The sequence below is a fragment of the Salvelinus fontinalis genome, chromosome 17 (genome assembly GCF_029448725.1).
Source record: "Salvelinus fontinalis isolate EN_2023a chromosome 17, ASM2944872v1, whole genome shotgun sequence".
Classification (NCBI taxonomy): Eukaryota; Metazoa; Chordata; class Actinopteri; order Salmoniformes; family Salmonidae; genus Salvelinus; species Salvelinus fontinalis.
This window is the reverse complement of record NC_074681.1, coordinates 22,238,128-22,265,994: the sequence shown is the minus strand read 5'-3', so window position 1 is coordinate 22,265,994 and position 27,867 is coordinate 22,238,128. Positions and strand designations below refer to the sequence as shown.

Below are 27,867 nucleotides of genomic sequence, written 5' to 3'. Positions count from 1 at the left end.
AGTCTTTACTGAAGACTTATCTCTTCAGTAGGTCATATGATTGAGTGTAGTCTGGCCCAGGAGTGTGAAGGTGAACGGAAAGGCTCTGGAGCAACGAACCGCCCTTGCTGTCTCTCCAGGGCCGGTTCCCCTCTCTCCACTGGGATTCTCTGCCTCTAACCCTGTTACTGGGGCTGAGTCACTGGCTTGCTGGTGCTCTTTCATGCCGTCCCTAGGAGGGGTGCGTCACTTGAGTGGGTTGAGTTACTGACGTGAACTTCCTGTCTGGGTTGGCGCCCCCCCTTGGTTGTGCTGTGGTGGAGACCTTTGTGGGCTATACTCGGCCTTGTCTCAGGATTGTAAGTTGGTGGTTGAGGATATCCCTCTAGTGGTGTGGGGGCTGTGCTTTGGCAGAGTGGGTGGGGTTATATCCTTCCTGTTTGGCCCTGTCCGGGGGTTTCTTCGGATGGGGCCACAGTGTCTCCTGACCGCTCCTGTCTCAGCCTCCAGTATTTATGCTGCAGTAGTTTATGTGTCGGGGGGCTAGGGTCAGTTGGTTATACCTGGAGTACTTCTCCTGTCTTATCCAGTGTCCTGTGTGAATTTAAGTATGCTCTCTCTAATTCTCTCGTTCTCTCTTTCTCTCTGAGAACCTGAGCCCTAGGACCATACGTCAGGACTACCGGGCATGCTGACACCTTGCTGTCCCCAGTCCGCCCGGCCTTGCTGCTATTCCAGTTTCAACTGTTTCTGCCTGCGGTTACGAAACCCCTACCTGTCCCAGACCTGCTGTTTTCAACTCTTAATGATCGGCTATGAAAAGCCAACTGAGATTTATTCCTGATTATTATTTGACCATGCTTGTCATTTATGAACATTTTGAAAATCTTGGCTCTCTCTAATTTTCTCCTTCTCTCTTTCTCTCGGAGGACCTGAGCCCTAGGACCATACGTCGGGACTACCGGCCGTGGTGACTCCTTGCTGCCCCCAGTCCGCCTGGCCTTGCTGCTATTCCAGTTTCAGCTGTTCTGCCTGCGGTTATGGAACCGCCACCTGTCCCAGACCTGTTGTTTTTCAACTCTTAATGATCAGCTATGAAAAGCCAACTGAAAATTATTCATGATTATTATTTGACCATGCTTGTCACTTATGAACATTTTTGAACATCTTGGCATAGTTCTGTTATAATCTCCACCCGGCACAGCCAGAAGAGGACTGGCCACCCCTCATAGCCTGGTTCCTCTCTAGGTTTCTTCCTAGGTTTTGGCCTTTCTAGGGAGTTTTTCCTAGCCACCGTGCTTCTACACCTGCATTCTAGCTGTTTGGGGTTTTAGGCTGGGTTTCTGTACAGCACTTCGAGATATTATCTGATGTACGAAGGGCTATATAAAATAAAATTGATTGATTGATTGAACCCATTCAACTTGAAGGAGCTGGAGCAGTTTTGCCTTGAAGAATGGGCAAAAATCCAAGTGGCTAGATGTGCCAAGCTGATAGAGACATACCCCAAGAGACTTGCTGCTGTAATTGCTGCAAATGGTTGCTCTACAAAGTATTGACTTTGGGGGGGTGAATAGTTATGCACACTCAAATTCAGTTATTTTTGTCTTGTATCACAAAAAAAAATATTTTGCATCTTCAAAGTGGTAGGCATGTTGTGTAAATCAAATGATACAAACCCACAAAATAATCTATTTTAAGGCCACAAAATAGGAAAAATGCCAAGGGGGTGAATACGTTCGCAAGCCACTGTGTAGGAATGCTATTCATTGACTATAGCTCTGCATTCAACACCATAGTACCCTCCAAGCTCATCATTAAGATTGAGGACCTGTTTCTCAACCCCATCCTGTGCAATTGGGTCCTGGACTTCCTGACGGACCGCCCCCAGGTGGTGAAGGTAGGAAACAACATCTCCACTTCGTTGGTGCGTGCTCAGCCCCCTCTGGTACTCCCTGTTCACCCATGACTGCGTGGCCATGCACGCCTCCAACGCAATGATCAAGCTTGCAGACGACACGACAGTAGTAGGCTTGATTACCAACAACGATGAGACCGCTTACAGGGAGGAGGAGAGGGCTCTCAGAGTGTAGTGTCAGGAAAATAACCTATCAACGTCAACAAAACAAAGGAGATGGTCGTGGATTTCAGGAAGCAGCAGAGGGAGCTTTCCTGAAGTCCCAACCCCCCCCCCCCATGACAAACAAATGGTCCACCCACACAGACTTTGTGGTGAAGAAGGCGCAACAGCGAAGGTGGGCCGGGGTCAGGTCAGGTTAGATGAAGGGAGAAGGAACAGTTTTATTACACACATCACTTAACTTCCTGCCTAGCAACAAAGATGTAGTGTTTAGAGGTGCAAGGAGGAGACTCCGCCTAAAGGAGGGTATAAATACTTGGGCTGGTGGAAACATGTCTTTGTCTTTTCAGCTGTTTGACCCATTTGGTGAATAAACTTGGTTTGAACTTTAACTAGTTCTCTGACATACAGGGTGAAAAACTAACAGGACCCAAAATATGGATTTCACATGACTGGGAATACAGATATGCATCCATTGGTCACAGATACCTTAAAAGAAAAAAGTAAGGCGTGGATCAGAATACCAGTCAGTATCTGGTGTGACCACCATTTGCCTTATGCAGCGCAACACATCTCCTTCACATAGAGTTGATCAGGATGTTGATTGTGGCCTGTGGAATGTTGTCCCACTCCTCTTCAATGGCTGTGAGAAGTTGCTGGATATTGTCAGGAACTGAAACACGCTGTCGTAGGAACTGAAACATGCTCAATGGGTGACATGTCTGGTGAGTATGCAGGCCATGGAAGAACTGGGACATTTTCAGCTTCGAGGAAATGTGTACAGATCCTTGCGACATGGGACCATGCATTATCATGCTGAAACATGAGGTGATGGCGGCGGATGAATGGCAAGACAATGGGCCTAAGGACCTGGTCACAGTATCTCTGTGTGTTCAAATTGCCATTGGTGAAATGTGATTGTGTTCGTTATCTGTAGCTTATACCTCCCCATACCATAACCACACCACCAACATGGGGCACTCTGTTCACAACGTTGACATCGCCGACACAACGCCATACGTCTGCCATCTCCTTGGTACAGTTGAAACCGGGATTCATCTGTAAAGAGCACACTTCTCCAGTATACCAGTGGCCATTAAAAGTCAGTGACGACGCCAAAGGGCAGCCAGGTCAAGACCCTGGTGAGGTAACGACCACGCAGATGAGATTCCCTGAGATGGTTTCTGACAGTTTGTGCAGAGATTATTTGGTTGTGCAAACTACAGTTTCTTCAGCTGTCTGGTCTAAGACGATCTTACAGGTGCAGAAGCCTAAGTGCAGGTCCTGAGCTGGCATGGTTACACATGGTCTGCAGTTGTGAGGCCGGTTGGACGTATTACCAAATTATCAAATGATGTTGGATGAGGCTCATAGTAGAGAAATTAGCATTAAATTCTCTAGCAGCAGCTCTGGTGGACGTTCCTGCAGTCAGCATGCCAATTGCACACTCCCTCAAAACTTGAGACATCTGTGACATTATGTTGTGTGACAAAACTGCACATTTTAGAGTGGCCTTTTGTTGTCCCCAGCACAAGGTGCACCTGTGTATTGATCAGGCTGTTTAGTCAATTTATTGATATGCCACACCTGTCAGGTGGATGGATTATCTTGGCAAAGGAGAAATGCTCACTAACAGGGATGTAAACAAATTTGCGCACAGAATTTGAGATAAATAAGCTTTTTGTGAGTATGGAAAATGTCTGGGATCTTTTATTTCAGCTCATGAAACATGAGTCCAACAATGTACATGTTGCGTTTATATTTTTGTTCAGTATAGATATAATATCTAGCATTAATTACTATTCAAGACATGTTGCAGCTCTTGCTATTGAGGTTCATGTTTGAAAGTTAGGTGAAAGTTAGAATAGGCTCACTCACAGCTGGAGCATTCTCTCCTGTGTGGCTGCCAACACAGTGCTGGACCAGTCTCATGTCTGTGAGCCCCTGCAGGGGGCAGTATGGGCAGGAGTACACCCTTCCTCCCAGGAACCCCAACGTCAACACTCTGGGCCTGAGAAACAAGTCACCATCGTTAACACATGCACAAAAATACAATAATTTCATAACATGGATCCATTTTAACAGTAAGATCATACATACCTAACCAATTCAGATATCTGTGTTTGTGTGGGCTGTCCTGGTAGAATCCTAGATGAAAACATAATGAGAATAGTCAAATATACACCACTTTGAGAGTATAATTCTTTGATCAATGATCAAAATATCTAATCTCAAATATCAGAAAAAAACTCTCAAACAAATGTTGTATTAATCTCCATGACCTCTTAACAGATCATGTTTAATGAAAGAGGAAGAGAAACTGATTAAAGTCGTGATAACATTGCATCCATAACTGTAAATCAGAATGAAGTCTGTGGTTTATATACTATATGTCACAGCCTATCTGGCTATTTAACACACAAGTTATTGACAAATGTATTCACTATAGCCAATATATCATCAAAGAGGACATTAAGATGAGAACATTTTTGTCCTCTTGCTGATGCTACGGTCCAATGTGTCCTATCCTTGATTATAGGTTGTAACTGGGACAAAGGAAAGCTCAACCAATCAAACTAAGCTGTCAGCTTAATGCAGACTGAGTAGTTTCAGTGTTGTCTTATCTAGGACTGGTTATTGATATTCCTAGCATGCTGTCTTATTTTACTTAAAAAGCTTGGATTTTAGGTAGATGCCTAATGATGCTGATTTGGTCTCAGCTCTGGCCATGCATTCACCTTCACTGACAATGAAAAGTTCTGGATAGCGACAGCACTATGGACTCTAGAACACTTCCACCATAGCCAGGTACTAGGCCTATACCTCTACTATTAAGATAAGGAGTAGTAGTACTTCTGGTTCTGCTACTATTAGTAGTACCACACTACAGTACTAATACTAGTATTTCCAATTCTAGTAGGCTACTTCTGCTTCTACAGTATTATTAAAAGTACTACTAGTAGTACTAATCCTTGTGACTCATTTCAGGAAACTAGGTGTATGTCGCAGGTTACTAATTCACAGGAGAGCCGTTTGAACGTAAACTTTTTATCAAAATGTGTTTTTTGGCAAAAATGCCTTCTGGAACATGTGAACTCATGTGCCTTAAAAAGAAACTTGTATGCCATCTAAAAATATGAATACAATTGTTAAATTAAGAGCCTAGTTGGTTTAGCCACAGAAAAAGTCAGCAATCTTCCCGTAGCCATGTTTGGCTGAGAGAATGAGTGGGCTGGACATGCCTAGAGATGAGTTTGGATTGGTCTGCCATATGGCGCGCTTCTGTCTATTTGAGCTAGTCAGTAGGTGTAGGTAATCCTGTCTAACGTGGCTTTTTTTAAATGCATTGTGTAGTAAAACTGCATAAGTGTTGGTCTCCACTTTCTGGAGGACTGAGTTTTGAAATCATTGGAATTTGAGTATGATAGCTAAGGAGATGGAGAAAACACCGGTCTCTGGATTACATCTTCAAACTAAACAACCATGGCATCTGTGACAGGTAGACATGTCAATCCATGCATAGGCGGAAATCCCAGGGGGGACGGGGGGGACACGACCCCCCCATCTTGGGAAAAATATGATTTGTCCCCCCCAATATATCACTGTAAACATAACTATGTAATTTCAATAATATTAATAATACGCAATGAAAGCACTTGTGCTGATTAGACACTTAATAGCGCATTTAAATTTCAAAAGATTGCGACCCCCCCCGCCCTTTGCCTCACAATGGTTTGATCCACTGCCAGTTCTTTAGCTGGCAAGGTAATAGAGAGTTCGTATCTACTGTCCGAAAGGGACATGTACGTAACTGACGTGAGGTTAATCCAATCAATCCATAGCAGGTCCATAGCAATGTTATTTATTTATTTTTATGTTGGCAGGGTTCACACACTAGGGGAATTTGCAGAGCTAGCGCGCAAACTAAAGCAAACATTAACTATCAAGCTAGCTAGTACCTATTCCATTTATGTGGCGTCGTCAAAGATGGAATCTTTGCTATCGTCAGTTTATTCCAAGATCAGCATGCAGCTGTAGTGCTTCGACGTCCCTGTGATAAGGTTAGCAATAAACTGAAGTCCAAACTGAACTACACTCTCTTCTACCATTGTCTTAAATATATATAATGGTCTCGTTGCAAAAGATAAATTGTCGCTAGTGAACTTTTTTTATTTTATTTTATTTCACCTTTATTTAACCAGGTAGCAAAGTTTATAGCAAACACACAGAAACGGAATTGGTGCTCGCTAGCTTTACAAATTCAGCTATTGTTGGAAGCCAGCCAATATGAAACAAACTATTTAAATTACAAAAGGTTGCAGCATGTGTTGTGTAAATGTGTGTGTGTGCAGCTAGGCCAGCCAGCCAGCCAGGTAGAAAAATGGCAGAAAAAAGTAAGAAGACGGACATCAGAACACCAAAACACATAGTAAGAACTCTAGTATCCTAATATCTCAAAGACTAGTTGATAAGATGTTCATAAGAAAGAAGTGAAATGCTAATGGAAATGTTTCACAATGATGTCATTAGGCAGAGCAGGCAACAGATGGCACACAGACAGCAGAGTTGGGGACAGATTGGCAGACAGGGAGTCTCAGGTAAGTTTGTTGAGTCTTTGTTTGGCAACATTATGAAAGGTTCTCAATTTTTTTTACTTGTAAAATAGGGACATAATTGGAAAATGCCATGGATACCCCCACTCTCAACTTAAACTGGTGACTAAACTAAGATTTGTTTACGGCAATGGTATTGCTGTTGTGATTAATTGTGTAGTTTTGGGTACCGGTAGTTAGGAGTACGGCAAACACCTTATTTATTTTCTAGGAGACAGACTGAGTCAGTTAGGGTGGTGAAAGGGAAAGAGCCAGGGAGAGAGACTTCAGAGGACAGTGTCACAGCCACGGCAGGACCAAGTGTCACCCTTGTTGCCAGCAGCACCAGTATAGGGGACAGTGGCACAGCATTGTCCAGTTACCACAGTGATGGCACAAAACCATATCAGCCACACCCACAATTTATAGAACCGCAAACTCTTGCCAACAGAGTGTTGACGTTTCAAGAGAGATGGTTTCGCGATTTCCCCTGGCTACATTATAATCCATCAATAAAAGGAGTGTTGTGTTTTCACTGTAGCCAAGGGTTTTCAAGCCAGCCATCTTTTGGCCAAAGAGCTGATGCTGCCTTCATTAGTGCAGGATTTAGGAACTGGAGAAAAGGCATTGAAAAATTCACAGCACATCAAAATTGCCAAACCCACCGCCACTTTGTAATTGTAACAGCACACCAGCTAAATCCAATCAGTGTCCAGTTATGTCCAGCGCGTGGGGTAAACAGCAGGATGACGCAAGGCATTGCTTGATGAAAATTGTTAGTTCGGTGCGGCATGTAGTAAGACAGGGACAAGCCTTTAGAGGCCACACGGATGACAGTGGGAATTTATACCAGATTTTGAAACTTAGGGCAGAAGAGGATGTTCCCATTTTACTGAAGTGGTTAACAGAGCGTACCACAATGTACACAGGCCCCAAAGCACAGAATGAAATTCTGAACATCATGGCCAATAGTCATTCGAGGCATTGCAGCTGAGATTAGGTCTCTTCCGATTGTACAATTTTCATTAATTGTTGATGGTACTCAAGATGTCTCTGGTGCTGAACAGGAGAATGTCTGCGTTGTGTTGACCATGACCTTGTCCCTCACAAGGAGTTTATTGGGCTATACAGGGTGTCGGAGACAACAGGCGAGGGCATTGCGAAAGTGCCAACTGATGTGTTGTTGAGGAAACCCGCAAACATATGCTCGGTTCTTTTGTTCAGTAGTGTGTATAGCAGTGGTTCTCAACCTTTTTGGGGTACTGGAACCCCTGCATATTTTGAGGCAAGGCAGGCAAGGTTTTGAGCGGTCCTCAGGGACCTCCACCCCCTCTATATTATATGTAAACTTACTGGAAACCTTGTGGTACTGACTACATTCATTACACTTTTTTATTTCACGGACTCCTTGCAATTAGTCCATGGACCCCTGTTTGAGAACCCATGGTGTAATTGATAGTTGTTCTTTTGTTTAGTAGTTTTCAGTACACTTACAAATGATTTATTTCATGTTATTTTATTTAAAACCTCTACAGAGTACCTAACCCGGATCCGGGAGCACCCCCCACCTCCCCCACACTGATTAGCATCGCTAGCATAGCGTCACAATTAAATAGTAGCATCTAAATATCATTAAATCACAAGTCCAAGACACCCAATGAAAGACACAGATCTTGTGAATAAAACCACCATTTCAGATTTTTTAAATGTTTTACAGGGAAGACAAAATATGTAAATCTATTAGCTAAACACGTTAGCAAAAGACACCATTTTCTTACTCCAACAGTTTCTTACTCCATCAGGTGCTATCACCAATTCGGCTAAACTAAGATATTTCATAGCCACTAACCAACAAACAAATTCATAAGATGACAGTCTGATAACATATTTATGGTATAGCATAGTTTTTTTTTTTTAAATGTGCATTTTTCAGGTATAAATCACAGTTCTACATTGCAGCTGCAATCTGATATAGTGCTGATGCAGCTAGAACAATTACAGAGACCAACGTTATATAACTAATTACTTGTCTTAAAACATTTCAGAAAAAATACACAGCGTACAGACATTGAAAGCCCAACATCTGGTGAATCCAAACAATATTTCAGATTTTTTAAATGTTTTATAGCGAAAACAAAATGTAGCGCTAAATTAGCATAACCAGGCCAGCCAGAACCAGCTGGACGCGCCCGACCAGTTCACATGCACGACAGATATATGAAATAACATCGTAAATTGGTTCTTACTATTGCTGATCTTTCATCAGAATGTTGATCAAGGTGTCCTTAGTCCTGATGAGTCGTTCAATCCATTCACAATGGCAACTTCCCCTCTTCATTTAGCCTGGGTACTGGTCGACTGGCACGGTCCCTGTCCAAAGTTAAAAAACTCAAAGAACGGAACACGGCAAAACTCCCGAAAAAATTCTAATAATCTGATTAAACTATATTGAAAAAACATACATTACGGTGATATGGTCACATGTATCAAACAAACTTCGAGACGGAGATAGTTTTCATCCGTAACGTCAGCATAACAAAAGACAATGGCAGCTCTAAGACGCGCTTCTGAGAAAACCGGAAGTTGTCGGTCACGCTAAAGAAATAGGTCTTATTTCACGTCAGTACAAGATAAACAAAAAATTTCTCCTCTGACAACTTCCTGACACCTAGAGGAAGAAGAACGAAGTCTGTTTCGGGTCATAGGTGGCATGACCATATATAGGCAGAGCGTTGAAGCGAGCATACACATCTTGCAATCTTCTTCTGGCTCAGGGAAAGTGCTGTGAAATGACCTGTGTTTCACTCAGAGACGAAATTGGAACGGTTTTAGAAACCATAGCTTGTTTTCTATCCAATGGTATATGGTTATATGCATATAGTAACAGCAATAATTGAATAAGAGGCAGTTTAATCTGTAGAGGCAATTATGCTAATGCGAAACAGCACCCCCTGTATTCTCAAGAAGTTAAAATTGCATACTTTGTGCGACATACTTGTCCATAGCTGCTGTTTGAAAAGTTGAGACACTGACTGAAGGATATTTTGGTTGATTTATTTGGGTTTTTCATTGAAGTAGTTATTTTGCTTTTAGAACTGTACTTATTTTAAGCTTTTTGTTCTTGCAAAGATATTGTAATAGACTCAGGCCAGGTGGACATATTTAATGACTATATAAATGTATCAGAAAAAGTCAAATTAAAAGGTCAATTCAATACGGAGACCAACTTTGTGATGGTTCTCAATGGAGATTCTTTTAGATGTGATCACACCATGTTCATTGTATTTATGAAAACTACACCCATACAGTGTACAGTACCATTGTCACCTACTGACCTTTCTTGATATTGCTGGTTGTAAGTACGAATACCTGCATACATACTGGACTGGTAAGGAGCACTGCTATAACTATTATTAGTAGTAGAATTATAATGATTTAAACATTTGAATAAGTTGGGAAAACCCTTCAGTTAACTACTGTACCTATCAATTATCCAGTTGTAGGAATTATGGTTCCTCAATATACATTTAACAACGTATGCTATGTGTTACAGCACTACTTTTGGTGTCCCCCTCAGGAATTGCTCTTGAGAAAATTTAATGTAATTGTCCCCTCCAAGGTTGATCTCAGATTTTCGCCACTGAATCCATGATACGCATGGGTAAGATTGTCTAGCTAGCTACATTTTCAGATATTACACTTTTCTAATTTTGATGGAAAGTGGTTTCATTTCAAGTTAAAATGTACTGTTAGCTAGTTAACGTTAGCTGGCTGGCTCGCTAGTTAACGTTATGTGTATGATCTTCTTATTCGGATCTCAGAGCCATTTGCTTTGCTAGTTATAGCCTAATGTTAGCTATCTAACATTGAACCTGGTTGATTAGCTACCTGCAGATTCATGCAGGGTAGTAGCGTCATGAGTTGCGATTATGGTTAATTGTTTCCCTAGCTAGCTAGCTACATGTCTTAACAAAAGACATCACTATGCACGTAACCATTTTGGGTGCGTTCGTAAATTCAGTCTGGCCAGCTACTCCGATTTCAGGTGAACTCTCGTCTGAGTGTGCCAGTGTACAGAATAATTGATTATTTTACGAACTCAACACCCGTTGAATATGGCCGATGTCAGTAAACGTCGTGAAAAAAGCGTAATTAAATTGTTGCAAGCAGCACAGTTACAGTCACCAACGCTCTGGATAACATAAAAAGAACCTAACCAGCTCTGCTAGGGTGAGTAAAATGGTGCGAGTGGGGTGTTCTCTCATTTGTGTCTGGAAGAAGCTAGCCAATGTTTGCCAGTTAGCTTTGGTGCTTGACTGCCGTTGTGAGGTCAGAATGCTTGGATCAACCCTACTCATCTGCCAGAGCGTCCAATTTGTGCTCTGAACGCTCCGAGTGCGAAACACTCTGAATTTACGAACAGACAATCTGAAGATGCTCTGAATTTATGAACGCCCAAAGCACACTCTGGCACTCCAGAATGAATTTACGAACACACCCTTCAATAGAATGTCACTGCGACAACTGTTGATAGACGTAGCTGGTAAATTTACGCAGGATAATAGTCAAATTTACGAATGCTCAACACCCGTTGAATATACATAAATTGTTGCCAGCAGCAACGGTCTGGATAACATAAAAACAGCCTAACCAGCTCTGCTAGGGCAAGTAATGGTCAGTGAGCTGTTCTCTCATTTGTGTCTGGAAGTAGCTAGCAAGTTGGCTTGGGTGCTTGACTGCTGTTGGATCAAACCTTAAAAAGATGGGTGGGGCTAATGTTTAAGAGGGTGTGAACGATGCTAAATGGGTGTAGACAAAGAAGAGCTCTCCAGTAGGTACCTGTAACGGTGGTCCTCCTCCTCTTCAACCGAAGAGGAGGAGTAGTGATGGAACCAAGGCGCAGCGGGTTGTGAACACATAATTTATTTAAAGAAAAGACGAAAAAACACGAACTTCACTATAACTAACAAAACAACAAACGGAGTAGACAGACCTGGACGACGAACTTACATTAAACACGAAGAACGCACGAACAGGGAAAATAGACTACACAAAATGACGATGTAAAAAACAAACCGAACAGTCCCGTATGGTGCAACAAACACTGACACAGGAGACAACCACCCACAACGAACACTGTGAAACAACCTACCTAAATATGACTCTCAATTAGAGGAACGCCAAACACCTGCTTCTAATTAAGAGCCATACCAGGCAACCCTAAACCAACATAGAAACAGACAACATAGAATGCCCACCCAAACTCACGTCCTGACCAACTAACACATACAACAAACTAACAGAAATAGGTCAGGAACGTGACAGTACCAAAACATTCAAAGGCCATTTTCTCAAAAGTGAGGTTACAAGTTTATCAACTTTCAAAGCAGAATTACTTTCCCATTGTTCCTCAAATGCAATGTGTGATATACCATTTTTTTGTGCTGTGTCTGCTTTTATCCAATGTAAAAAAAACAAAAATTCAAATGTTGCTACATAAGACCAAATCAAGGTGGTTAGTCACCTATGATTCGGTGGATTCAGTTTCTGTATACTTGCCCAGTCATGTGGATCGTATCCACAGATACACGGCTGACTTCCTGAGTCGTTGGTGAGACTGGTGTGGGTGGTGCGTCAAGAGGGGTGCCGTACTCCTCAAGGTACTTCCTGCAGCTTTTGTAGTGAACCCTCATCTTGCTGAGAAACTTCTGAGAAGTGAAATCACATAGGTCTGTACATAAAATGTGTGATGTGTGAAGTAAAAACATTTTTTTCAGCCAATTAGCAACCATAATTAGCTAAATTAATAAAGTTATCTAATCCACCGGTGGTGTTGATAAATTAATCAAATGTATTTATAAAGTCCTTTTTACATCAGCAGATGTCACAAAGTGATATACAGAAAGTCAGCCTAAAACCCCAAACAGCAAGCAATGCAGATGTAGAAGCACGGTGACTAGGAAAAACTCCCTGGGAAAGGCAGGAACCTAGGGAGAAACCTAGAGAGGAACCAGGCTCTGAGGGGTGGCCAGTCCTCTTCTGGCTGTGCCGGGTGGAGATTATAAGAGTACATGGCCATTAAGGCCAGATTGTTATTCAAGATGTTCCAATGTTCACAGTGGTTGTAGAGGGTACAACTGGTTAGTAGCGAGAGCGAGAGAGACCAGTGCCTTGTCGATCACCTTCGCACCCACACATTTAACCATAGGACTTACTGAAGAGATGAGTCTTTAGTAAAGACTTAAAAGGTCGACACCGAGTCTGTGTCTCACATGGGTAGGCACACCATACCATCAAAATTGAGCTCTATAGGAGAAAGCCTCCAGCTGTTTGCCTATAAATTCTAGGGACAATAAGTAGAATTGCGTCTTGTGACCTTTGCGTACGTATGTTTATAGGTTAGCAGTTAAACCTTGAAATCAGCCCTAGCCTTAACAGGAAGCCAGTGTAGAGAGAGGCTAGCACTGGGGTAATATGATCAATTTTGTTGGTTCTAGTCAAGATTCTAGCAGCTGTGGTTAGCACTAACTGCGTAATTAAATTGTTGCCAGCAGCCCAGTTACAGTCATCAACACTCTGGATAGCCTAACCAGCTCTGCTAAGGTGAGTAAAACAGAGTGAGGTGTTCTCTCATTTGTGTCTGGAAGTAGCTAGAAAGCTATCCAACGTTAGCCAGTTAGCTTGGGAGCTTGACTGCCGTTGTGAGGTCAGAACGCTCGGATCAATCCTACACCTTGGTCAGAGCGTCCAGTGTGCGCTCTGAAAGCTCCGAGAGCGAAATGCTCTGAATTTACGAAACTGACAATCTGGCAAACTCAGAATTTACGAACGTCCAGAGCGCACTCTGAGCGGTCTCTGGCACTCCAGATTGAATTTACGAATACACCCTTAATTTAATGGAGAGAACCGGTTGAAAGTTTTTGTCGGATGAATGATCGACACATTTCTTTCCAGAAGCCTTGAGAAAATTGTTCGGCTGCGGGGACTTTGTGGAGAGATTTATACTACTATCTGTACTTACTGGTGGCACAGATGCTGTTTCATACTTTCCTATATTTAAATTGCCCTTGCCTAACGATTGCATCTGAAGCTGGGCTTGCCACACGACTATCCTCACCATAAGGCAATAGTTCTCTTGTATATTATGAGTACAGTGACTGCAATTAGATGGCTGCAATTAGTGTTAATGTAACTACTTAGCTTTTTCGGCTGGTGGAGGTCCTGTAGAATCATGTCCAGATAAAATGTCCGGGTGAAAAAGTTGAATGAAAAAAGTTAACCGACTTGCCTAGTTAAATAAAGGTTAAATAAAAATCAAATAGAAAAGGTCTGTTCTTATGCATGACACAACGCAGAGTGCCTGGATACAGACGTTAGCCATGGTATATTGGCCATATTCCACAAACCCCGGGGGTGGCTTATTGCTATTATAAAATGGTTACCAATGTAATTAGAACAGTAAAAAGTAATGTTTTGTCATACCCCTGGTATATGTTCTGATATACCACGTTTTTCAGCATTCAGGGCTCGAACCAGGTTTAAAAATGAATCCCCTTTGTGCATAACTATAGATACATCCGACAGGAGCGTTTGAGTGATGATAGAGGATCTAAAAAACACTTGGATGAACATTAAAAAAAACTTATGTCAGGCTGTTTTCTGGCAATTGTGCTGTTATTATGTGCCAGATGTTAAGACTACAAATTGTTATAAATGTTCCATTTGCGAGATTGACTTGTCATTTCAATAGACATAGGCTACAGATTAAAATCTGGGTTAATGATTCTAATAAAATTGCCATAGTTTGCTTAGATAATGGCAGGTGATGGATGGCCCCTGATAGGCCTACATCTCATTTAATATAATCTACAGTAGCCTAGAAAAGATGTTGGCAAGATGTAAACTGAACGATTTAGCAGTTTGCTTAGTTCAAATTAACAGACTAATTTATTCAACATGATTAGCAAGGCGATTTCGCAATAAATCTGCTGGAATAGGTTACTGAGGATGTTGTCATTTCAATCACTGAATTAAATATTAATATGTTTATGAACGGAATATGCTTGTCAACAACAGCCAGTGTTTATTTTTTTAGTTTTAACTGCAGCCTAATCTGACTACTGTTACCGCCAATCTAACGTGCTCCTAATTACACAAGGCTACAACAACAATAAACTCAAGTTAAGCTATTTATTAAATTAGTTTTCCAGCTCCAGGTAGGCTACACAAGTGGCACGAATTGATTTGCAATGACTCCAGTGATATCGTCATTTCAACATTATTGTATTGTATCAAATGGTAGACTGCAATGGCATATACATGAATAGGCTACTTCATGGCCAACAGAGGCAAATGTATAATTCTCCACATTTAGTCTAATGTCAGTTGCATTGAGGACTTTTCCCCCATTAAAAAGAACCACGTGAGGGAGTTCCATAACTTCTATTTCAAATTTCTACTCTGGCAGCCCCAGAGACCCAAGAACTGAGCATGCATAAAGCACTTCGCTTGGTACCATTGTCTTTAAGCAGTCAACATTAGAATGCAGTTTAAACCACCTCCTAGCGGATTTATGGAATGCTCTCTAGTGTGCCCAAAGTCATATTCCAGTACTTTGTCTGCATTATTTCTCGATGTGCATCAGTTCTAGCGCATTAATATGTCTTATGGAAAAAGGTTTGGAAATCGGTGTCTCCATAATGACAATCTAAATAGTCTAGCTACAACTGGTAAAAGTTGTCACAACGTGCCCACTTGCTGCTCTCCTCACGCTCACCTGACTCAGCCAATGCCGTAGTGCTCTCTCAACACACACACACACTCCTCCAGTCCTCCCAACCACTCACTCAGCAACAGCCTGCCTCACTGGCTGACAGTCAGCAGCAGGTCATAGTGATATATATTTTTAAGAGAAATGCAATGGCGGCCGCAGTGTACTTTAGAAATAGCCCAAAACCCCACTACCAATACATTTTCACCCGCAACATCATTTTCAAAGTGGCCCAATTTGTCTGGAACACCGCGAACATGGCAACACAGAACAGCAACACAGGAACGGATTCAACGACAGCGATATGCCACACATTTATGCCACTGGCTTGAATTTACAGGACTTTAGCCCGGGGCGCTCCAAAATTTTAATATAGAGATTAAATTAATCTAAAAGTAAGAGTTGTGTAATCTACCTCCTCGAGATATGCTGTTATAGGCCTATTTCTATTTTGCCGTGTTTATCAAAAGTGTTGGAAAAACTTGTCAATAATCAACTGACTTGCTTTCCGGATGTCTATAGTATTCTCGGGTATGCACTCTGGCTTCAGCTCAGGTTCTGGATGTGTCACTGCAACCTTAATAAAGGTCCTCAATGATGTCACCATTGCACTTGATTCTAAGCAATGTTGTGCTGATATTTTTATTGACTTGGCCAAAGCTTTTGATACGGTACACCATTCTGTTCTTGTGGGCCGACTAAGGAGTATTGTCTCTGAGGGGTCTTTGGCCTGGTTTTCTAACTACCTCTCTCAAAGAGTGCAGTGTATAAAGTCAGAACATCTGCTGTTTCAGCCACTGCTTGTCACCAAGGCTTGATCCGAGGCCCCACGCTCTTCTCAATTTACATAAACAACATGACTCAGGCAGTAGGAAGCTCTCTCATCCATTTCTATGCAGATGATACAGTCCTATACTCAGCTGGCACCTCTGGATTTTGTGTTAAATGCTCTACAACAAAGATTTCTTAGTGTCCAACAAGCTTTCTCTGTCCTTAACCTTGTTCTGAACACCTCCAAAACAAAGGTCATGTGGATTGGTAAGAAGAATGCCCCTCTCCCCACAGGTGCGATTAATACCTCTGAGGGTTTAGAGCTTGAGGTAGTCACATCATACAAGTACTTGGGAGTATGGCTAGAGAGTACACTGTCCTTCTCTCAGCACATATCAAAGCTGCAGGCTAAAGTTAAATCTAGACTTGGTTTCCTCTATCATCCTCTATCATCGCTCCTTTTCACCCCAACTGACAAACTAACCCTGATTCAGATGACCTTCCTACCCATGCTGGATTACAGAGATGTCATTTATAGATCGGCAGGTAAGGGTGCTCTCGAGCGGCTAGATGTTCTTTACCATTCGGCCATCAGATTTTCCACCAATGCTCATTATAGGACACATTACTGCACTCTATACTCTTTGTAAACTGGTCATCTCTGTATACCCGTTGCAAGACCCACTGGTTGAAGCTTATTGATAAAACCCTCTTAAGCCTCACTCCCCCCTATCTGAGATATCTACTGCAGCCCTCATCCACATACAACACCCGCTCTGCCAGTTACATTCTTTTAAAGGTCCCCAAGCCACACACATCCCTGGGTCGCTCGTCTTTTCAGTTTGCTGCAGCTAGCGACTGGAACGAGCTGCAACAAACACTCAAACTGGATGGTTTTATCTCAGTTTCTTAATTCAAAGACTCAATCATGACACTCTTACTGACAGTTGAGGCTGCTTTGCGTGATGTATTGTTGTTTCTACCTTCTTGCCCTTTGTGCTGTTGTCTGTGCCCAATAATGTTTGTACCATGTTATGTGTTACTACCATGTTGTTGTCATGTTGTGTTGTTACCATGCTGTGTTGTCATGTGTTGCTGCCGTGCTATGTTGTTGTCTTAGGTCTCTCTTTATTAGTGTTTAGTGATGCACCGATATGACATTTTTGGCAGATACCGATATCCAATATTTTACAAATACCAATAACCAATATTTACAATTTTAGAGGCCTTTAAACTATTTAACTGTACTTGAATGCTTAACACACAAACACATGGACACAGCGGTGTAAGGCACTTCATCTCAGTGCAAGAAGTGTCACTACAGTCCCTGGTTCGAATCCAGGCTGTATCACATCAGGCCTTGATTGGGAGTCCCATAGTGTGGCGCACAATTGGCCCAGCGTTGTCCGGGCCGTCATTGTAAATAAGAATTTGTTCTTAACTAACTTGCCTAGTTAAATAAAGGCTAAATAAAATTAATCCAATTTGTCTATAGTCAGGGAATATAACCTTGTACACACATCCAAAGGCTTTGAGGAGGTGTTAGATATTAAAGTAAAATGTTCATCATCAAAAAAGGAACACACACACACTGTGATAATATAGTCCCAAGTGTGTTTATTAACATTTCAACCCCTTAGGTATTCCTATGGGTGAAAAGTATACTTCATATAGGGGGAAGACCTAAGGGGGTGAAAATCATAAGCACACTTGGGAGTGCATTTATCGTACTGTGTAGTCTACAGAGTTTTCTTCCTGTGTGTTGTCCCTTTGATCAGCGACCTGATTGTAGTGTTGGTTAGGGAAAGAACTACATGTACTAACTATGGGATTCCCCTAGCATGACTGTAAATGGAGGGGAAACAATGGAAGAACATGAAAAACAACGCCCTCCTCAGTATTTAGTTAACACTGCAAAACACTGAGTACATGTTCCATACTCCACACAGGTAAAACATTGAAGTGTAAACATTTAAGCTCATTATAAACAAAGTGTAATAAATAGTGTCTGCTACCGTAGTACCACAGGCCCTGCACTGTCCTTTCCTCTCCCTCATCTGCTGCTGGACATCTATTGCTCTCTTTTCAGTCTCCGATACGGGGCCCCTGCACAGGGGACAGTGTGGCCCCTGGGCCCTCACAGCCAGGCGGAAGCAGTTTTTACAGAACCTGGGAAGACAGAGATGGTTATTGTTTAATAAATGTTGCATTTTATTGTAGGCTATAGGATATATCCCAATGAGTTGGCTAAGACTTTTTTGTTGTTGTAATATCACAGACATCTGGCAACTAAAGTACTGAGCTGAGCCAGCCATTTTGAGGATTATTTGATCATTTGACCTGGGCTATGCCTTGGCCTGACTATGGGTTATGGTTTTGTATATTTACACATGTCTGCAGTTCCTGGTCCTGATGGGGGTTTTCAGGACATCCTGACATATGGGACAGTCATAGTCCTCCTCTGAGCAGCTGTCCAACGATCCCTCTGCAGCATCCCATATATTACTCATAGCTCCCACAGGCTCCATTGATGAAGAACACACACTTCCCATTCATCCCAACTCTGCCAACCTGGAGGGAGGAAAATAAGGAGGAAACCACCACCTGTTTACTGGAAGTCCCCAACCAGAATGCTACTAGACTTTAGAGTTTACTGGTCTGTGAAATATTAACTCATTCCAGGTGTACCCAGACTATTTGCATTCAAATCAGGATTACATCATAACAGATCAACAATGGATAAGTGACAGTTGCCAGGGAGTCAGAGACAGGTTGGATTTCTCACTAAATCAATGTAAATGCACTGTAAATGTATAGGCACAGAGACCCTTTCTATCATGTTTTATCCTCATTAGCTTTGAATTAATATCACATTTGTATTGTCATCCATGTACAGTACCTATCTCTGAAACACATACACCTAGTCATTATGCTTTCTCTGACAGTCAGACCTACAATACCACACAAAAGTTTGCACACCTACTCATTCCAGGGTTTTTCTTTATTTTACTATTTTTAACATTGTAGAATAATAGTGAAGATATCAAAACTATGAAATAACACATATGGAATCAGGTAGTAACCAAACAAAGTGTTAAACAAATCAAAATATATTTTATATTTGAGTTTCTTCTAAGTAGCCACCCTTTGCCTGGATGACAGCTTTGCACAATCTTGGCATTCTCTCAACCAGCTTCATGAGGTAGTCATTTGGAATGCATTTCAATTAACAGGTATGCATTGTTAAAAGTTAAACAACAGTCCATCATTAATTTTAAGACATGAATGTCAGTCAATCCGGAAAATGTCAAGACCTTTGAAAGTTTCTTCAAGTGCAGTCGCTAAAACCATCAAGCGCTATGATGAAACTGGCTCTCATGAGAACAGCCACAGGAAAGGAAGACCCAGAGTTCTCTCTGCAGAGGATAAGTTCATTACAGTTACCAGCCTCAGAATTTGCAGCCCAAATAAATGCTTCACAGAGTTCAAGTAACAGACACATCTCATCAACTGTTCAGAGGAGACTGCATGAATCAGGCCTTCATGGTTGAATTGCCGCAAAGAAACCACTACTAAAGAACACCAATAAGAAGAAGAGACTTGCTTGGGCCGAGAAACACAACCAATGGACATTAGACCTGTGGAAATCTGTCCTTTGGTCTGATGAGTCCAAATTTGAGATATTTGGTTCCAGCCGCCATGTCTTTGTGAGACAGAGTAGGTGAACGGATGATCTCTGCATGTGTGGTTCCCACCATGAAGCATATAGGAGGTGGTGTGGGGGTGCTTTGCTGGTGACACTATTTTTTTTTTTTTTTTTTTTACCGTTATTTTACCATCAGTGATGTATTTAGAATTCAAGGCACACTTAGCCAGCATAGCTACCACAGCATTCTGCAGCGATACGCCATCCCATCTGGTTTGCGTTTAGTGGGACTATCATTTGTTTTTTCAACAGGACAATGACCCAGCACACCTCCAGACTGTGTAAGGGCTTTTTGACCAAGAAGGAGAGTGATGGAGTGCTGCATCAGATGACCTGGCCTCCACAATCACCCGACCTCAACTCAATTGAGATGGTTTGGGATGAGTTGGAGCGCAGAATGAAGGAAAAGCAGCCAACAAGTGCTCAGCATATGTGGAAACTCCTTCAAGACTGTTGGAAAAGCATTCCAGGTTAAGATGGTTGAGAGAATGCCAAGAATATGCAAAGCTGTCATCAAGGCAAAGGCTGGCTACTTTGAAGAATATAAAATATATTTTGATTTGTTTAACACTTTTTTGGTTACTACATAATTCCATATGTGTTTTTTCATAGTTTTGATGTCTTCACTATTATTCTACAATGTTGGAAATAAAGAAAAACCCTTGAATGAGTAGGTGTCCAAACTTCTGACTGGTACTGTATTTTTACAGAACGTGCCAGGCATTATAAATGGTAGTGTCATGAAGCGTTGAAGTAATAATGCATTAGAATGTGACCGCAAAATGTTCTCTCTCTTTATAGAATAGCTGACCCAGAGTAGCCAAGGGAGGTGACAGGTATGAATGAGGAGGACCCATGATTGTACAAAAACAATCCTTGAATTTATTACAGATGCAGTATTTCAGGATACATGGCTTGTCTAGAAAACACTTATCCATAGCAGCAACATTCAGGATATGAAAACTAAAAAATGACAGCGAATGTAAAGCTCAGCCCCTCAATACTGTTCCTACTGCAGCTAAGACTGGGCCTAAATGCTAAATATCATAAATACAGATGATCCCTTTTCCAGTTCTAAACAGAGCCCAACTCTCCCCTTACTGGGACTAAAGAGAGTCTTAAAAATAAAGGAGAGCCGCACACTCTAGGAGGTCAGATGCAAAAATATTTAAATTTACCAACGTTTCGACAGGGAAGCTGTCTTCATCAGGGTACAATCACAGACACGTTTGACTCGTTTATATATACTGTCAAGACACACAGGTGTCTGTAATCATGGCCAAGAGTGGCCTAATATCATTGGTTAATTTCTCAAATATTAAAATGGAATAGAAAGAGCAGCATACAATAAATACAAATGGATAGCATACGATCAGACTCACTTAAGACCACACAAGCCTACAAACAACCACAATGGCAAAGTCACAACAATCACAACAATCACAAGAATGGCTTCAGATCAAAGTCCACATTGAGACCGAAGGGAGCAACGGTCTTTAAGTTAAAGATCCAAGCAGCCTCTCGTTTTAACAATAGATTATCAAGGTCACCCCCTCTCCTAGGGAGGGTAACATGTTCGATGCCAATATAAAGCAGACAAGTTTTCTACTCCGCTAGCCAGCACCTCGCCTAAATAGGGGTGCGTTTCTTTTTCTACTAAAGAGAGTCTACCAGAACAGCCTAAATCAACTGCCTGTACACTACAAACTGCTACTGAGCACATTGTCAATTGGTATTTAACCCTGAGCTGAGAGAAAAGGACAGCATTTATCCCTTTGCTCCTCAATCCCACCCACACTTATTAACCAATGAGAATGAGCATTTAATTAGAATATATTTTTTAATTAGACCAGGTAACACTATGGAAAACATAAGTCAATTTCATTCATTAGTTGAAAATGTCCATATTTAGTCATGTACATTTTACTTTAAAAGACAGAGCTACATCAAATAGAACTACTATATAGGGAGACTGAAAGCATGGGTGAACTACACGTTAATTCGCTAACTTACCACACCTGGCTTAAACCTGCCCAATCAACTTGATAGCAAACAATTATGGTCAGGAACACCTAAACTGCTAGATCGCTATGCATGACAATGTACTAGTGCACTACATCCAAACCACACATGCATATACCTTTAAACATTTTAGATAACAAAGACCTTTTAAAATGGTGATGCCAGTCTAAGGCTCCCTCATCTCTCTCTCACATTCACAGAAACAAACAAGCAGTATTTTAGCAGTACATTGTCTTTTCCCCTCAACATTAAATCCATATTTAAATAAAAAAATCCACTTACCACCTGTACAATCCGCTTAGTGAATTGTAACTAATGATTGAAAATGAATTGACAAGTATAAATACAACACGGCAAATCCCCTGACAAGTTAGTTTTCACTTTCACTGTCAACATGAGGAAGTTTGGAAATTACCTAATGTTTAACAGCTTCAAACATCATTCACTCACAAGAGTCATTGGCTCTTATTCAGATCTACAAGGCTTGGAACAACTTCTTAATGTTATTTTCTGCGCACCGTATCTTTGGAAAACGTTCAAGTCATTTCAAAACTTCAAAGGGATCTCTTTAATGTACTGTATGCTCTCCATATGATTGTGTATGTTTACAATTAAATAGGGACTTTTTATGAATTATCATAGTTTATAAAAAGGCTCCTCTGTTCAGAAAGTGAAACTGACATTTTCTGGCAATGTTTATTTTGTTTTACTCCCATTTATTATTCATCAGTAAGGGAATGATACCTGTTAGACATTCAGCCCACAGCCTCTGATACTGTTATTTAGTTAATACCTATAGAGAAGTAACTGCTAAACACCCTGTGCTACACTGTGTGCTTGGGCTGCCCTAAGGTTCAATATCAAAACAGTGCCCTCATTTTCAGAGAAAATATTTTACAGCTACTATGTTATCTGCCAGCCTTGGAGTCAATATCTGTCCAGTTAAGATTCCAGCTCATGTATATTAATAACGTCTCCTCTAATTGCAAGTGGTCAGTCCTGCTGTGTGGATGCTAACTCAGCCAGGCCTCACTTGTTCCCTCTATATCTCCATTGATTGTGTGTTCAGTTCACTCTCTTTTTATTGATTGTGTGATTCGTAGATGGAAGGATGCTGGTGGACTGCCATCTATCTTCTTGCCATTAATCTTCATTTCTACATGAATGTCTCATGTGTAATGGGGAGTGGATGGAGGTTTCATCACCAGCGAACCGTGTAGTCATCCTGAGTTGTGGCCTAGCCCAGTGGGTAGCTGTTGTCCTATCTGCTTGGCAGTGCTGTGACAGTTGAAAATCAATGTGAAACTGAACTGCTGTGTGTTCTGGTATGGGTTAGGCCTATATAGGCCTCATGAATGTGTTTTAGTCTACTGAACTGCCATGTGCAAATAGTATTGGCTCAGAAACCACTGCCTACAGCAGATGGCCAACATATCAAGACCAGGTGTTTGAATGGTGATGCCCTGGAACTGTAGCACAATCAAATTGAGTTACAGAATACAAACACTGTTGGATTGAGATATACACTGAGGATACGTAAGCAATAAGGCACGCCAGGCAGTGCTGTATCATGAGTACAGTCACATTTACCTGTGACTGTATTCATGATTCAGCACTGCCTGGCGTGCCTTATTGCTTTTATAAAACTGTTACCAACATTTTACATATTTTCCTAAGTCAAGTCATACAATTTCATTCTTCCACCATAAGATATAGTGTGCGTTCCTAAATTGCCTCCAGTGTATTAGAGTGCACTCTGGGTCGTTCGTCAATTCAGAGCGTGGTCAAATTGCCTGTTTTGTAAATGTAGAGTTTCGCTCTCGGGGCGTTCAGAGCGCACACTGGACACTCTGGCCAAGGGTTGATCCGTTCTGACCTCAATGGCAGTCAAGTACCCAAGCTAACTGGCTAAAGTTGGCTAGCTTACTAGCAACTTGCAGACACATATGAGAGAACACCTCACTCTGACCATTTTACTCTCTTTAGCAGAGCTGGTTAGGTTTTCATGTTATCTAGAGTGTTAGTGACTAACTGTACTGCGGGCAACAATTGAATTACGTTTTTTGCTGGCGTCCACTGACGGTTGCTATGCAGGCTGAATAACTTTGTCACTTGCTAGCTCTCTCAGCTAACTCAGTCACGTCAAAAACATTGAACTTAACCGGTTCAATGACTAGCTGCATGTTCATTATTTTTTTCTACTGGCATTTACTTGGATATTTCCATGATAATGACGGTAATTCATGATTTAGTTTGGGTTAAAAACATGCTCTTGTCCACAGAGATCGAAATTCAAAAGGAAACATTGTTTCCGAGGTCCAACAGGCAGACAGCGAGGCTTTATTAACACCCGCTGTACCAAACTAAATGCTATGCTGGAAGCAAAGGGAAATAATGTACGAGTTGAGATAAATACAAGAGATGATTCGGAAAGCAACATGAACATGATATTCTTGTCACGATCGTGTGGTGGATTGACGGGCCAAAACGCAGCTTTAGGAAAATAAGCCATCTCCTTTTTATTAACGAAGAAGGCAAACGAAACAAAAACACTTAAACACTAAACAAAACAAGAAAACGATCGTGAAGCTAAACAACGATGTGCACACACTGGCTACAAACGTATCACATAGACAACTACTCACAACAAATGAAAGCCTATGGCTACCCTAAATAAGGCTCCCAATCAGAGACAACCGAAATCAGCTGTCTCTAAATTGGGAACTCATTCAGGTAACCATAGACTCTCCTAGACAACTAAACATACATAGACAACGCTAGACACATGTACTCAACACAAACCCATATACTACACCCAACAACCCCTTTACCATAGAAACACCCAAAACCAACAAAACACAAACATTCCCCATGTCACACCCTGACCTAACTAAAATAATAAAGAAAACAAAGAATACTAAGGCCAGGGCGTGACAATTCTGATGGAGGCGCAGTGATCATTTTCAGATTGAACTGTTAGCAGCTATAGTTGTGTCTTTGGCCAATACAGCACGGCTTGGAACGCTGCTCGTCCAATCTGCATCCAGGATCCAAACAACCAGTTTTATAATAAACATTAGGAACACCTTCACCCTTTTCCCCTCAGAACAGTCTCAATTCGTGTCAAATGCGTTCCACAGGGATGCTGACTATGCTTCCCATTGTTGTGCCAAGTTGGCTGGATGTCCTTTGGGTGTGAAAAATCCAGCAACGTTGCAGTTTGACACAAACGGTACCTACTACCATACCCCGTTCAAAGGCACTTCAATCTTTTTTCTTGCCCATTCACCCTCTGAATTTCACACATACAAAATCCATGTCACAATTGTCTCAAGGCTTAAAAATTTATATTTAACCTGTCTCCTCCCCTTCATCCACACTGATTGAAGTGGATTTAACAAGTGACATCAATAAGGGATCATAGCCTGCACCTGGATTAGTTTTAACCACTCAACCATCTGAGACCCCACCCCCCCAAGGAAAAATATAATAATTCCACCAACAAAATCAACAAAAGAGAAAGACAAAGGAAAACAGAAAACAACAAAGCAAAAAACAAGACATCAAGGACAACAAAAACCATAAGAGTAAGGCCAAAGCAGGTGTTGTTAATGTTGTGTACTCAGTGTAGAATAAACCACATGCAGAATTTGATATAACGTACTATATAAACACATTTAGGAGAAAAACACCAACTTTTGAAATTGACAAATCAGAGATGCTGACTTAAAAATCCACTTTTGAGAACCGCATGGTCTACTACTACTTCAAACAAAGTCTGGTCGTTGAAATATGGACATGATAGGCAGGTATTGATCTTTGTCCTGTTTTAACAGTGAACACCTTTGATACACCTAGAGTTGTGCCTGTGGGGCTGCCCAAAGTAGAGGCAAGTTCTCTCATACAGGAGAGATACTGGAGAAAAAGAGTAGTTCATTAACCGCCTGAACAGTCATGCTACAGAGTAGCGCAGGAAATTGATTAATATTTGTCAAATGAATGTGTCCTCCCCAAACAAGACAAAACCCTGATTTATTACTGTACGTTTCAGAACGTTTTGTACTATTGTACTTCGTCTAAATGGTTTCTGTGTGGGATAATACATTCCTTATCTTACATCAAGGAAGTATCCTGTCACAGCAGTTGCGAAAGGGATTGTTTTGTCTCATGTCCAATGTATTATCTCCTACTGTGTATGACCAATGAATTTCAAAGACATTATGTAGTATGCAGTAGGGCATAACTTTGTTTTGTGACTCTAGCTTCATTAGAGAAATCGAAAGATAATAGCACGTAATCATGCATGGATCATTGACCTCTATTGAGGCAGCCTTTCATTGGAGTCCCATTCTCATAGAAATCTGTTCAATTGAGAACCCCTTATTACACAGCCAGCCTAGATACAATTCTCATTCCTCTCATCTGACTGTCCTCTATAACTACACCGATCCATGCGCTCCCACCTTGCCCTGCCAATAACAACAACTCTCTCCATTATCGGCAATGGTCAATGTACACAATCAATCCCTAACTGAGTCAAAGCATAGCATCAGCAACACTCTTTGTTCCGTAAGCAGCTCTGATACTGTACCTGACGGAGAGCAGAATTGATTGAGAGGAACTAACTGCTGCTAAAGCTTCAAAATATGAAATACAAATGTTTTAAATAATGGCTTGTTGTAAGAAAACTGCTTCCGAACCATATGGATTAGTTGGGAAAGTGAACCGATCGTTTTCTGAACTACTTTTTAATGGCATTTGTTTTAGATCTCTACATATACAACACAGAGGCCCACTCAGCTAGAGTATATTTGGTACTTTTGTGTCTCATAATGAGGTAAATCGTTAGAGACAAAAGGCATAGACTCAAACCAGAAGGGGTGGACAACTTCATTATAACATCTCTGTACACCGACTATATTGTACCAATAAATATAAACCCCCCCATCTACAACAGGGGTGGTTAATGCCTTCATGGAGAGCTACTGGGTATGCAGGCTTTCTTCCCCACCCTGTTTTAACACATCTGATTCAGCTGAGGTCCTGGTGAGAAGCTAATTAGTAGAATCCTATGTGCTAGATTAGAGAGGAGCGAAAGCCTGCAGGTGGGTACGGAGCCCCTGATGTATATATTATCTTGATATTATCACTTTACATGTATGCACACACACACACGCAAAGCTTTTAAGACTGTTAGGGGAAAACAACATTTTAAGTTTGCTACTATAAACAGCCTCCACTCTTCTGGGAAGGCTTTCCACTAGATGTTGGAACATTGCTGTGGGAACTTGTTTCCATTCAGCCACAAGAGCATTTGGAAAGTTGGGCACTGATGTTGGGCGATTAGGCCTGGCTCGCAGTCAGCGTTCCAATTCATCCCAAAGGTGATAGATGGGTTTAAGGTCAGGGTTCTTCCACACCAATCTCAACAAACCACTTCTGTATAGACCTCGCTTTGTGCACGGGGGAATTGTCATGCTGAAACAGGAAAGGGCCTTCCCCAAACTGTTGCCACAAGTTGGAAGTTCAGAACTGTCTAGAATATCATTGTATGCTGTAATGTTAAGATTACCCTTCACTGGAACTAAGACGCATAGCCCGAACCATGAAAAACAGCCCCAGACCATTATTCCTTCTCCACCGAACTTTACAGTTGGCACTATGCATTTGAGAAGGTAGCGTTCTCCTGGCATCCCCCAAACCCAGATTTGTCCAACGAACTGCCAGATGGTGAAGCGTGATACATCACTCCAGAGAACGCATTTCCACTGCTCCGGAGTCCAACGGCGGCGAACTTTACACCACTCCAGTTGGCTCTTGGCATTGTGATCTTAGGCTTGTGTGCAGCTGCTCAGCCATGGAAACCCATTTCATGAAGATCCTGACTAACAGTTCTTGTGCTGAAGTTGCTTCCAGAGGCAGTTTGGAGATCGGTAGTGAATGTTGC

The 27,867-nt window shown here is 41.6% G+C and overlaps 2 long non-coding RNA genes across 2 annotated transcripts in view; both read right to left on the bottom strand.

Annotated features, from left to right (window-relative positions):
• LOC129813981 (uncharacterized) overlaps positions 1–16,376 on the bottom strand; it is a 28,892-nt gene extending 12,516 nt beyond the window's left edge. The window contains exons 1-3 of the long non-coding RNA XR_008753213.1: positions 8,898–16,376; positions 4,160–4,207; positions 3,938–4,070 (exon numbers count right to left, since the gene is read on the bottom strand). This is a non-coding gene — a long non-coding RNA (uncharacterized LOC129813981). The remainder of the gene's footprint in view (positions 1–3,937; positions 4,071–4,159; positions 4,208–8,897) is intronic.
• A 1,837-nt stretch (positions 16,377–18,213) lies between these two features.
• On the bottom strand, positions 18,214–22,284 carry LOC129814590 (uncharacterized). The gene is made up of 3 exons (XR_008753326.1): positions 22,203–22,284; positions 18,581–18,763; positions 18,214–18,361 (listed from the first exon to the last, which is right to left on the bottom strand). It is a non-coding gene; the product is annotated as an uncharacterized LOC129814590 (long non-coding RNA).
• Positions 22,285–27,867: the final 5,583 nt, after the last annotated feature.